This window comes from Mirounga leonina, unplaced genomic scaffold, assembly GCF_011800145.1.
Source record: "Mirounga leonina isolate KUSES-001 unplaced genomic scaffold, KU_Mleo_1.0 Mir_53, whole genome shotgun sequence".
Classification (NCBI taxonomy): domain Eukaryota; kingdom Metazoa; phylum Chordata; class Mammalia; order Carnivora; family Phocidae; genus Mirounga; species Mirounga leonina.
This window is the reverse complement of record NW_023270807.1, coordinates 6,801,603-6,813,910: the sequence shown is the minus strand read 5'-3', so window position 1 is coordinate 6,813,910 and position 12,308 is coordinate 6,801,603. Positions and strand designations below refer to the sequence as shown.

Below are 12,308 nucleotides of genomic sequence, written 5' to 3'. Positions count from 1 at the left end.
GTTTAATAACTGACTGATGGAAAAATAAATATCCCTACAAGAATGGCATGATCTCAAATATATAGAGCTCTGTGTATGTGTATCAGCCTAAAGAAATCAGAAAAAATAAAAAAGAGCTTGATGCATGGCCGGGGTAACCTGATAGATGATCAAGGGGAACAAAAGTATGCTGCAGAGTAACGTGCAAAGTTACATTCAGTTCCATGAAAAACAAACATTCAGACTACAGCTACCACTATACCTGCATATGCACCAGTAGGTATTTGTATCAATAAAGTAAAAGGTAAGATGGCTTAATTCTGGGCTCTTAACATTAATGACGAGGGTGTGGAGGGGGGCAATGTTATTCATTCTCCACTTTTTGTTTTTCTGCATGATATTGATTCACTTGTTTAAGCAAGTAAGAATTATTCAGAATTTGGAAAAATCAAGAATATGCTTTTAAAATGATCAGCGTAGTGCCAGGTGCAGAGTGGGATCGTATATAAAAGTATTTCATCCCCCCTCCCTGACCCTCACTTCAATTAGGTAGCTCTGAATAGTTCACTGGGGGTTGATCAAAAGGCCAAGATTTTTCTGTGCCCTCCTCTTAATCATTAGAAGACAATTTTACTTTAATATTCTCCCATGCACAATATGTATCCACCGTCAAAATAAATCTGCCACTAAAATCTATAAAAATTATGCAACACATTCTGTAGTCAAATGGCAATGCTGTGAATTATCTGCTGTTTGCTATTATCCATGACCATGCTTCTCTCTCTATGACCGAGCTAATGAAAGCTGACCATACCAAGCCAACTCCCAATTATCTTGGCGCATATACATGCAAAGCCCAGAGAAGCCAAAACCCAACTTTTCACCACATCTGCTGACAAGAAGCCAAAAGGTTGGTTTTATGTTTCTTCCTTCTTTCCCTGTCCCTGGCTACCCCTTAGGGGAGGTGTTCCAGAGGGCAGGAACCAGCAGAAAGCACAGGGATGAGGACACAAAGCGTCCCCATAGTCTATAAACTGAGTGGTTCTTCTCTATGTGGTTGGCTATGGGGGTTTGCTCTTGCAATCCCATTAGCATCTGGGTAAGTCCTACTCACTCCTCAAGGGTTAATTCAGATATCACTGAGTTGAATCAAGGGTCTAATTGACATTGTTTGGCTACCAGGTGTGGAGTCAACATTGCAATTTGACTTTGATGAGCTCCACACATGTAGAAGGCATGAAGGAGACTCAGTTCTTATCTGCTAATCCAATGGGTTAGATGTTGTGACAGAGCTGGGTGCCATGTTTGTGGGAGTCAAGAGGAAACAGTGATTGGGGGAAGCCTTGCAGAGGGTATTTGAGAGAGAAGCAGACACCTGAGTGAGCCTGGCAGGAAGACAGGACTGAGGAAGGGCCTTTCAGTCTATGAACTATGAGCAAGGGTGCAGAGGTGGGAGATGCTTATGACCAGATTAAGTGCAATAAAACCTAAGTGAACCCGGGAGGAATGATGGGGATTGCTGGTCAACACAACAGACATTCAGGAGCACCTCACTCACACATCCGGGAGCCGACCTGTGTTGGCTTGAAAGGACACTCTTTGTCTCAGAAACCTCAGAAACTTGTTTTTCTTCAACACACCAGCTCACCAGCTGATTCTTTTTGCCTACCACATCCCTTATTTCTGTCCAAAATACTGGATTTGGATTTTTACTTTAATCTACTTCCTTTTGCTTTCACTTGGTTAATTGCCAGTAACTACAACCATGAGAGCAACGGCTAACATTGGTTGAGTTCTTCCTCTAGGCCAGAGGCTGACAATCCTTTCAACCATCCTGCGAGGGACGTGTGATTTATTATTATCCCATTTTTTCAGGTGAGAAAACTGAGACTCAGGGAGGTAAATAACATACAAGGTCTTACACCAGGTAAGTGGGGGAGCCAGGATGCAAGCACAGGTTTGCCTGATTCTAGAACCCATATTCTTGACCACCATGCTGTCCTGTCCCTCCACAAGATATACCCTCTGTCCCTGTCTGAGATGCAGAGCAGGAGCCATCAAACCTTTTCTGTTAAAGGGCCAGACAGTAAATATTTTCAGCTCTGCGAGCCTGAGAGTGTCACAACACTCAACTCTTACCCTTTTAGTGCGAAAACAGCCATAGAAAATCTATCAACAACTGTCATGGCTGTGTTCCAATAAAACTTTACTTATAAAACAAGGTGACAGGCTGGATTTTGGCTGTTGAAATTGCTGGCTCCTAATCTATTGTAGTTTGGTTCATTCATTCATTCATTCATTCACATAGCCAAAGTTCACTGAGGGACTTACCTTGTGCCCGGCACAGCTCCACGTTATGGGGCTGCCGGGAACACCACACAAGTGGCCACCCTCTTGCAGCTAAAATCCAGGCAAAGTGGTGGCTGGTTTGTGTCTGTTTTTTTTTTTTTTAACCCATGCCTGACACCCTAAGTCTTAACGTTGGTACTCTCCACTCTTCACTTAGACCTTAGGAGGTCTCACTTACGCTTCGGATCACTTGGGGAATTATTAAGGCAAAACTATCCATGCCTGGGGCTCCACTCCCCAGAGATTCTAATTTAATTGGTCTGGGGTGGGCCCAGGTTTTGAGACTTTTACAAGCTTCCCAGGTGATTCTAAAGAGCAGCCAGGGTTGTGCCCCACTGCCTGGGGAGCTATTCCTTTATTTCTTCCACTCACTTACTGTGGGAAATAGGGTAAGTCTTTTAAGCCCTCAGAGTTTGAGCTGTAAAATATGGTCAATGCCAATCTCATTGGATTGTTCTAAGGATGAAATGAGGCCACATGCTTTTCAAACTGTAGGCTGTTACGCAAAGGTAAGGTACTGCTGTCATCGTGCCATTGTTATTCGGTCTCAATGTTAGGTACAGCCTCAATGATTTCTCTCCCCAGTGTTGACTTTGATTCTTTGAACCAAGACCGCATCTGGGATTTCTAAAACATGCTCTATGGAGAGTTCACTAATAGCCCGGGTTCGTGGGTCAGGGAGTTGGTGGCCTTTCCTTTCTTCCCGTAGAGGATCACATGGGGCTGCCGTTTGTTTGGCATGGGGAACACTGACCTGTGCCACCCCACTTTTGTGTTAAAGGTCTCCATCTCTAGCCTGAGATTAGCTGACCTTTGAGCACCGCTGTTAAGCCTTGAATAAGTAGCTTATTTGTTTTGACTCGTGGACAAATGTCCAAACCCATGTACTTTCTTGAGCTTAGAACCAGAGGGGGATAAGTCACTAACATTTTGAGAAGCACTGGGCAGTTTGCTAGATCCTACCCATATATTATTCGTCTCATCTTCAGAACAAGCCTGGGGAGTGAGAAGAGTCATTGTTTTCATTTGACAGATGAAGAAGGATCAGAAAGGATGAATAGCTTGTGACCTGCTGATGTCGAACTCAAATCTGAATCTACTTGATTCTGAGCCTCCTTCCACAGAACCGCGAGGCATCCTACAGATAACTCAGCTCTGCTCTGGCCAGGATGCAAAGAGATACCAAACTGCCTAAAGTTGATATTTTCCGGGTTCTTTTTGTTCTTTGCTTTGCTTTTTTTTTTTTCTGTGGATGGGAGCCCCAGAAAAAACCCCAGAACACCTGCTAAGACCCTTAGTCTGATAAGCCTTGCACATTACTGACAGAATGACACACACAAGTCCAAAGAAAAGTCATTCCCTCTCTGCATAGCATCTTGACAGTGCAGTTTTATAACCTCATAATGAAAGACAAAAACAAACAAACAAACAAACCAAAAAATGTGAGAAAGGAGCTGGAGAACTAGATACTGCCAGGAGTGAGGAATTCACTGACCCCCAATCTGGGCCATCTCAAGAGATGTTGGCCATGGGCTGAGCCTCTTAAAAGCTGAAAAGTCATCCCAGGCCATGGTTAAAGAGAGAGCTTAAACAAAACAGAAACAAATGTGATCTTCAACATCTTAAATGTCAACTTGACGGATGACTTAGAACCTCTGAGATGGGCCAGGAGAACCTGCAGCTGCTCTCTCCAGCATCCGATGCTCCTTCTGTCTGTCGGACTAGCCACTGCCTGAGACAGTGTATCAATCGGGGCTGCCTCCCCACCCCATACACACCAGAGATACTTATGGATAGCTTCCGTACTTTACAACCCATCAGAGTCTCCCCTTACTCTGACTTGAGCACCCTGAGGAGCAGTGGCTGCCTAACCAATCTCGGACCTCAGGCTGGTTCTTCGACACTCACCTAGCTCTTGATCTTCCAGTCTCACCCCCACCAGACACATATGACCTGGTCCACTGCCATCCTCCCTCCTGAGAGATCTCCAACACAGAAGTGGTTTCCAGGCCAAATACCCAGGATGCCTGTCACCTTGCACTGCTCAAGGTAACAGACCAGGCATGCTCACGGATCATCCCCACTGGTCACCTTCTCTAGAGGGAGGAAATAAGGGTGACTGGAGCCCTGGGACTACCAGCCACTGGCCTACAATAATGGAAAACCTGTAGCTAGATTTGGGGAGAGGTCCTTTCCAAAACACATGGACTCCTGATGGCTGAAAAATGAAGAAATAAAATGATACTATTCCCTTCATTTAAGGACCCACGACATCGCTAGCTCTGTTCTTAGTCCTTTTGCATAAATATCATTTGTGTAATAACCTTGTGAGGTCATTATCCCCATTTTACAGATAAGGAAGCTGAGGCTCAGAAGGAATAAGTACTATATACCCCAGGTTCCTAATTCTCTCCCAGGGCCGTCTTCTCTGAGGTCCACACTCTCTCCGCTGTGCTGGGGTGTGTCTGAAGTCCAGAGCTGAAGGACTCTGGCTGTGGGAACTCCTCTGTTATCAAAGCCAACTTGTTCTTCCTGCCAGGTGCATCTGCCCTTCGGACCTTCGGGAGAGAGCCTGAGGATGCTGGTCTCAGAGATGACCCAAGAGCAGGCCAGATGCTGGAGCTGACAGAAGAGGCAATGAGATCAGCCCAAGCGTCAGTGGCCTGGGAACCCGACCTGGGTCTGAAGTTGGTGACACGTCTCCCAGAGCAAACCCAGAAAGGTCAGAACCCCACGGACGCTCCAGAGAAACCCCACATGATGAAAGAGTTGCAAGCCCAGTTCTTGCCCTCAGCTCTCCCTGGGACAAGAGTGTTTCTCAGAGTCCGCCTCCTCTGGGTCCCCTGTGTCCCCGAGTCTTCAGCCTTCTATTTGCACGTAGGGGGAATGAGTGGGAACATTTAAAATTGGTACTTCCATTGGCTCCACTAAGATTAAAGAAACAAGAGTCTGCCTCATTGATTATCTTTGTAGCCTCCCGACCACCTGCCCTTAGGCTCGCCCTCCTCTTTACCCCTGCATCCAGCGCTCTTTGGTGAGAGGCAGAGTTTAACCTGTTTAGTTTCGAAAACTCTGAGGGCGGGTAGTTGGGAAAGCAGACTGGGGAGAGAACATGTTCCCACAGAAAGCAGTAGGCTTTCCACCTCCCCCACACTCACCAAAAGAAAACACATTCACAGGCCTTCCTACTGGTCCTGCCCTCTCCACCTCCCGCTTCCTGAACTCCTGACTTTCTTCTGAGTGCTAAGGCCCAGGAGAAGTTTCTCTCCTCTTTCTGTCCTGTTGGGGGCACAAGTATTCACTCAGCATCCCAGGATCTGGGAGAAAAGCTCTGAAAACTCTGGGAGTTAGGAGCCAGAACATGCGACAGGAGCAGGCAGCAAGACAAGAATAGCACAGTTGTCTTTTGTAAAGGAAGAAACAGGAGTCGGCTGCAGCTCCCAGCGCAGAGGAGACACGGGCTGTTTGTGCTTTCATGCCCGAGGCCAGGACCATCCCCACACAGCCACGAAGGCATAAACATGTGCCTGCACGTGCATCTCGCGGTACCCAGCTAGCCCTGTTTACACGTACTTTTGTTTACACTGCCCTTGGGATGGTTTCCCTCTTCTTCATAACATTTAAGTTGAAGACACAACTTCCGAAGTGAAACGAGCCTTTCTGACAGTGCTGTCTACTCAGTCTTTTACAGCACTTCCCCAGGGGTCAATTTGTATAATTTCTAAAAACCACCCCAAATCTCAAACTTCCTGTGCGTCCGTTCTTATATCCAGATGTCCTCCCTGTCCCTTCATTCCCTCATTTTTCTAGGACACAGGGAGAGTCCGGCAATCTTCCTCCCGCCCAAACATTGTAGGGTGGCTCTATTGCAAAATATAAAACGAGAGACCCCATGAGGGCAAGGCGGAAAGGGCTCTCTTTGTGGTGGCCCCTGGTTCTTGGGTCCAACTATGGACATCCAGCACCGTGCATGGGGCAATCCAGGGCTAGCTGAGCCCTACAGCCGGCACCCCCTCCCGCCCACTCTGAGAGCACAATCCCCCCTCTGCTTCCTAGGGAAAATCCACTCCCTCCAGCAGCCCACTTTTCAGAGAAATCCAAGAAATTGACACCAAACCCGGAAGAGGGGAAACACAAAACTAAACTCTTGAAAGATGGGAAGTTGCTTTCATTCCCATGGAGACTTTAAGGAAAACCTCCAGGGACTCTTTCCTGGAGAGGGGTAATTTTCCTTCCTACCTTCCCAGGAACTTTGCAAATCCACCACAGAGCAGTAAAAAAGTGGCCAAGGCAGAGAGAGAAGAGTTAAATCAAGCCCAGGCCTCAGCAATCTGTGTTCAATTTTGATAAAAATCTCTCTCCTTCTCCCCCACCACCCCCCTTCCTCTACTCCACAGTTCAGACATGTCTCTTTATGTTAGGAGCTTGCATCTTGTTTGGGGCACAGCAGTGCTCCCCGAGAACCCAGCACATCCCTCCTCGTGGGCCCATGCGGCAGACGCATCCCTCCGACTCCCGGGGCAGGACTGGCCACCGCACCCCAGTGTCCTGGCCACCGCAGCCTCCTCCTCCTCCTCCTCCTTACAATTACCTGCCTCCAGACCGGATCCTTCCTTCCTCAGTTAAGTCAAAGTCCCATTGCCTGGCGATGTCAGGGCCCCAGCAGGAGGCTGGGCAGCTGCGGCAGGTGCTGAGGTCCCCAGAGTCAGGAGCCCCTTTCTGGGATGCTCCTTCCCCTCGCCCAAGGTCCCACTGCGTCTGAGAGCAAGAACCTCCCGCTCCCTCTGCCCTGCCTGCTGGCCAGAGGCCAGGCTTGCAAGTGGGAGCTGGGGCTGGGCACAAGCTGAGCCCGGAAAAGCCACCACCAAAAAGTTGTCAGTTTGGAGGGTACCGGCTATGTTCGTCCACTTGTGACAACAAGGAATCAGATTTCAAAGCCACAAAAAAAAAAAAAAAAAAAAAAAAAAATTTTCCCTAAGTTTTCCAAAGACATTTCCTGTGTCCAGATGTGCCAATACAGACAGACAGAGACACACACGCAAATCACCCCCGGCCCCGCACAGACACGCACACAGGCCCTGGGAGCCCACTCAAAGGCCGGTGGCTCCTGCAAACACTTTGCAGAAACAAAACAGGCAGCCTGCTGCGGAGCGGCCGCCTTTCCAGTCCCCTTTCAGCGCTGCAAAGAAAGCGGGGGGAGGGAGAAGCGTGGAGGTGCCGGCAGAAAGCACCCGCCGCCCCGCCCGGCCCGGCCCGCGCGAAGCGGAGCAGACGCAGGGCCGCGCACTTACTCCGAGGACCCCATGGCGCGGCCGCCGCTCCCCGCAGCCCCGAAGCCGCTGCCGCCGGCCGCCGCTCGCCCTGGCTCCTCTGGGCGCCCCCGGGCTCCGAGAGCGGGGCGGCGCGGCTCCCTGCCCGGCCGGCCCGCGCCCCCGCCCGCCCCGCTCTGACGTCAGGCGTCTTGGAGCGGGATATTTATGGCAAGGATCCTCTGAACGTTCCCTAGGTAGAGTTCTGATTGCAGTTCCTTGGGATTTGTAATTTTCACACTTTCAGGCAGAAAGGAGGGGAAGGAGGAAGGGCGAGCGCGGCCGGCAGGGCGAGGCAGACAATGAGGGTAGCTGTTTCCAGCTTTGGCAGGGAGCCTTCTCAGGGGTCCCTCTGTTTGGGAAACAAGCGAGGGTCAAGGAGGCAAGAGTGGCGACCTGGGCAGCGGGTTTCGGGCTGCTCCCCTGGGGAAGGGGCGAGAAGACCTGGTCTGAGCCGGCCGTGGGGGGTCAGGTGCTGGGGGATGCCTCTCGTTCCCCTAAGTGTTCCTCCGGGGGACAAGAAGTCCCAGGAAGGTGCTGGGGCAAGGACGGAGGTACATCAGGCAGACCAGAACAGCTAATTAGAAGCCCTGGTCCACACCCTGACAACTTTTCCATTTCTTCTTTGGGAGTGTGTATGTATTAAAAAAAAAAAGTTTATTTTTATTAAATTACTTTCCACACTTCCTGCCTCTGTATAGCTTTTTCAACTCAGTGCCAGTCAATTCATCTTACTTCACTGCTTATATACAGAGTTTGAGCCGTTTACAATAGCTCTTATTCATACTTTTAAAAATTACTTTTAATTTTTTTTTCTTAAATATGATGGTGATCCATCTCCTTGACTCCACTGGAAATCACCTCAGTCAAGAGCAGCCTTGTCCTCCATGATTGGCACCATCGTCAGGGTGAGTATTTGATCTCTGTGCCCCCCTCCCCCCACCCCATCCCAGTAGCGTGCAAGCAAAGGGTGCCCACACTAGGTGATGACCTTTGCAGAGTTTTCTAGGTGTTTAGGACTGGATTCCAGTGGTCATCTGTCCCTCCACCCAGCTAAAGAGGCTTAAGAAAAGAAAGATGGCTTGGCTTAAGAGCCATCTTTCAAGAGTGGAGAAAACAAGGTATAATGCTTTATCCTTCATGATTCCCACAGACTGGAGAATAAACATAAATGTGATACACATGATTGGACAAATTGCTTCTGTAGTTCCATAACAGAAATGTGTACGTATTCACATATCCATGCTCCCGTTAATAGGAAGGAGCATGGATAACCGCAAAACATCACTAAAAAAACACAACTCTGGTGAACTTTCCATTAGCCCAGATGGGGTAGAGGGTGGGGGGATGCCCTAACCACAGTTACAGTGCAGCAGGGATTCAAGGAGTTGGAATGTGTTTACCCCTTTGGCAGGAGCTGGTTAGGGCTGATTGCCAGAAGGAGCCAAGTCTTGGGGCTGAGCCTCTTGGTGGGGGACAGCCAATATGTTTTGGTCCAAGCCGCAGAGGGCCCACAGCCCTGCTGTTTGGTCACTGTCAGTTTGCCCTCCTGAGCATGATATCCCACTGCCACCTCCCTCCATCCCCTTCCTCACATCAAGGCTCCACCGGCAAGATGAGCTCTGCTAAGAACTGGCTTCCAAAAGCCATTGACAGACCCCCTTCTCCCTTGCCTTCCTCAACTAAAGAAACTGGAATTCTACAATATTCACTGCCCTGGACTCCCTTGTAGCTTGGGATAGCTAAGAAACCCGGTTCTGGCCAGTGAGTTGGCATGGAGAAGGCAAGAGTCAGCTTCCAGAAAAACTCTTTTAAGAAAAGGTCAGATTCAGATGGCATGCCCCTTCAACTTTTTGACACTCCCTATTCCTTCTTCCACCATTTTTCTCTTTTGGACATGATGCCTGGAGACACAGCAGACATCCTGTAACCTTGAGAACAAAAGCCACTCACTTGAGGATGGTGGCACAGGAAGGCAGAAGGAGTTGAGGCCCTAGATGACATCGTAAGTGACTGGCTTCCTCTGACTTCTTGTTAGGTGAGAAAAATAAACTCGTATGTGTTTAAATTATAATGGAGTCTTCTGTTGTTTACAACCAAATATAATCTTACCAGATACGTCTCGATCAACTCACCAAGATATAACATAATATTGGGACAATTCCTGAGCATTAACTTATAGGTATGATTTTTTTTTTTTTAAGATTTTATTTATTTGACAGAGAGAGACACAGCGAGAGAGGGAACACAAGCAGGGGGAGTGGGAGAGGGAGAAGCAAGCTTCCTGCAGAGTAGGGAGCCTGATGTGGGGCTCAATCCCAGGACCCTGAGATCATGACCTGAGGCAAAGGCAGATGCTTAACTGACTGAGCCACCCAGGTGCCCCAGGTATGATGATTATTTTTAACATGAAACTTTGCACTGGCATAATTCTTTATAGTTTTCAAAGCCTATACACATATATCTCCTCTGAACCTCACAATTTGAGGAGTTATCGCTATAACCTCCATTTTTTTTTCTATATATATAAGAGAAGCCAGATCTGATAACTGTCCTGCCCAAGGTCACACAGTCAGCAAACAAGGTACCTTGAATGCTAACCTAGTTCCTCCGAGTCCAGTTCTGTGGATTTTCCACAACATCTTTATAATAACACAACAAAAACATCCAATGAAGAATCCATATTCCTACTAAGCTGACATGAATTTTATTTATTTCAACCTAGATGAAGCAGTTTGCAAGTAAATTCTGGAACTGGAAAGTGACACAGTCCACTAGAGAATTAAGTTCCTGGATTCCCCTTCACCTTCCAGCTCCCCTCTGGTATCCTGCCCTGAATCCTTACAACTGCTCTTTCTAAAATCAGTGACCTTTTCTGTGAATTGGTCTTGTCCCTCTTCATTTCCACATCCTTTAAAATGCTTATACCACCCCTTTCTTGAGGTTCCTTTCTCTCAAGGACATCTTCCCATCACTTCGACTTCCTTGTGTGGTTTCTCTTCCTGGTTCTTCCTTCACCTAGATGTCACCGTCCTGGAATCTGTCAGCAGCTGTCCTTCTGAGAGTCACAGACTGTCCTATGATTTGATCATTTCTTGTGAATTCCACCACAAGCTCTTGGGGAAAGTCAACCATTGTTTCTACAACCAAATGTATACACCAACCACCATTTTCCTCTCAATTTTGATCCCACTTCCCCAAGTATTTATTGTCATATTGCCCAGCATGTGGCAATGATTAAATAAAGGGTATGTATTTTTAATTATTATCGTTTTAAAAAAGACGTAGGAAAGTTACCAAGGCATAAGAGACTTTTATGACTGACTCATTTCTAGTATCAGGAACTACGATGTGACCATTCTCCCTTGAAAATCATGCCACAGGCCAATTGAATTGCCCACAGTCATAAGAAGATGTAGTGTAATTCATGGAAATGAGCAGTGGCATTCCAATTAGAAATGAAGTGACAGACCTAATGAGAAATAGAATATCCTCATTAACTGCTTTTAGAATTAACTCTTTTTACAATATCCTCATTAACTCATTCCAGGCAAAGTGAGAGAAAGGAAGGAATTAAAGATGAGGTGGGACAGGGTCAGACACTTAGTGGTGGGTGGGAACAGGGGAAGTGAGGCTGGGTAACAGAATATTCCAGGTGTGGGAGAAGGGAGCCTGTCCCTGCCCACGTGAGCTTACTCAGGTTCTGTTGGGAAAAGGAGCAGGAGAAGCTCACAGAACATGTGGATTTCAGTGCTGAGGAGCTGTTTTTGAAGCTGGTGAGCCCTGAGGAGTCCATAAAGTGGGAGGGGCCTGTCCGAGGTCATGTGTTTCACCCTCTACCCCACTCCCCACCACTGAGTTCTAAGGTAGGGAAACATTTCCTGTTCTCAAGATTGCCAGGGAAGGAGCCCCTCCTTCCTTCACCTGTCAGTCATCAACATGTTCCAGGCATGTTCCCTGAGCACACAGTGACATTCTATGCAGCACACTGCTCATCTGGAAAAGTCTTCCTCTTCACTGAGAGCTCCTCAAACAGTTCACCAAGCTTGCCCCAGCTTCCAGAGTCGACCATGTACTTCCAAGACTCAGCCTATTCATGGGGAGAAGTAGGCTTCACAAAGGTCCCTCCTTGCTCACCCCCCAGGGGTACAGTTCCCGGTCTATACCACATGGACCTTGGTAGCACTTAGTGAAGAGCTTTTGGAGAATGGATGAGAAGCCAGTGACTATGCCATCTAGTCAAGATGAGCCTCTCTATGTATAACATGTCCCTTTCCCTGATTTACTGACATGGGCTATAGAAGATCATGAAGAGAAGTCCTTAGAGTCAGAGACCTTGGTTAAATCCCCAGCCTTGCTTCTCAATGCTGTGTGATCTCATCATGGCAGGTAACTCTCTGAAGCTTAGTGTTTGTGATGGTTAATTTTATGTGTCAATGTGGCTCGGGCACAATGCCCAGATATTTGGTCAACCATTATTCCAGATGTCCTATAAGGATGTTTTAGGATGAGATTAACAATTAAATTGGGGAATCCCCATAATGTGGGTGGGCTTCAACCAATCAGTGGAAGGCCTTAATAGAACAAAGATTGATCTCCAGGACTCTGCCAGCAGATGGCCTTCAGACTTGAACTGCAAGTCTTCCCCGGTCTCCAGCCCGTCAGCCTCCC

The 12,308-nt window shown here is 47.8% G+C and overlaps 1 protein-coding gene across 3 annotated transcripts in view; it reads right to left on the bottom strand.

Moving 5' to 3' along the window:
* Nucleotides 1-7,729, bottom strand: part of DAAM2 (dishevelled associated activator of morphogenesis 2) — a 125,525-nt gene extending 117,796 nt beyond the window's left edge. For 2 of the 3 annotated variants that reach the window (XM_034991251.1, XM_034991254.1), the window contains exon 1: nucleotides 7,620-7,729. The gene's annotated coding sequence lies outside the window, so the exon portion shown is untranslated. Of the gene's footprint in view, nucleotides 1-6,919; nucleotides 7,564-7,619 lie in introns of those variants that run through there. The other variant, XM_034991252.1, reaches the window with a different exon arrangement.
* Nucleotides 7,730-12,308: the final 4,579 nt, after the last annotated feature.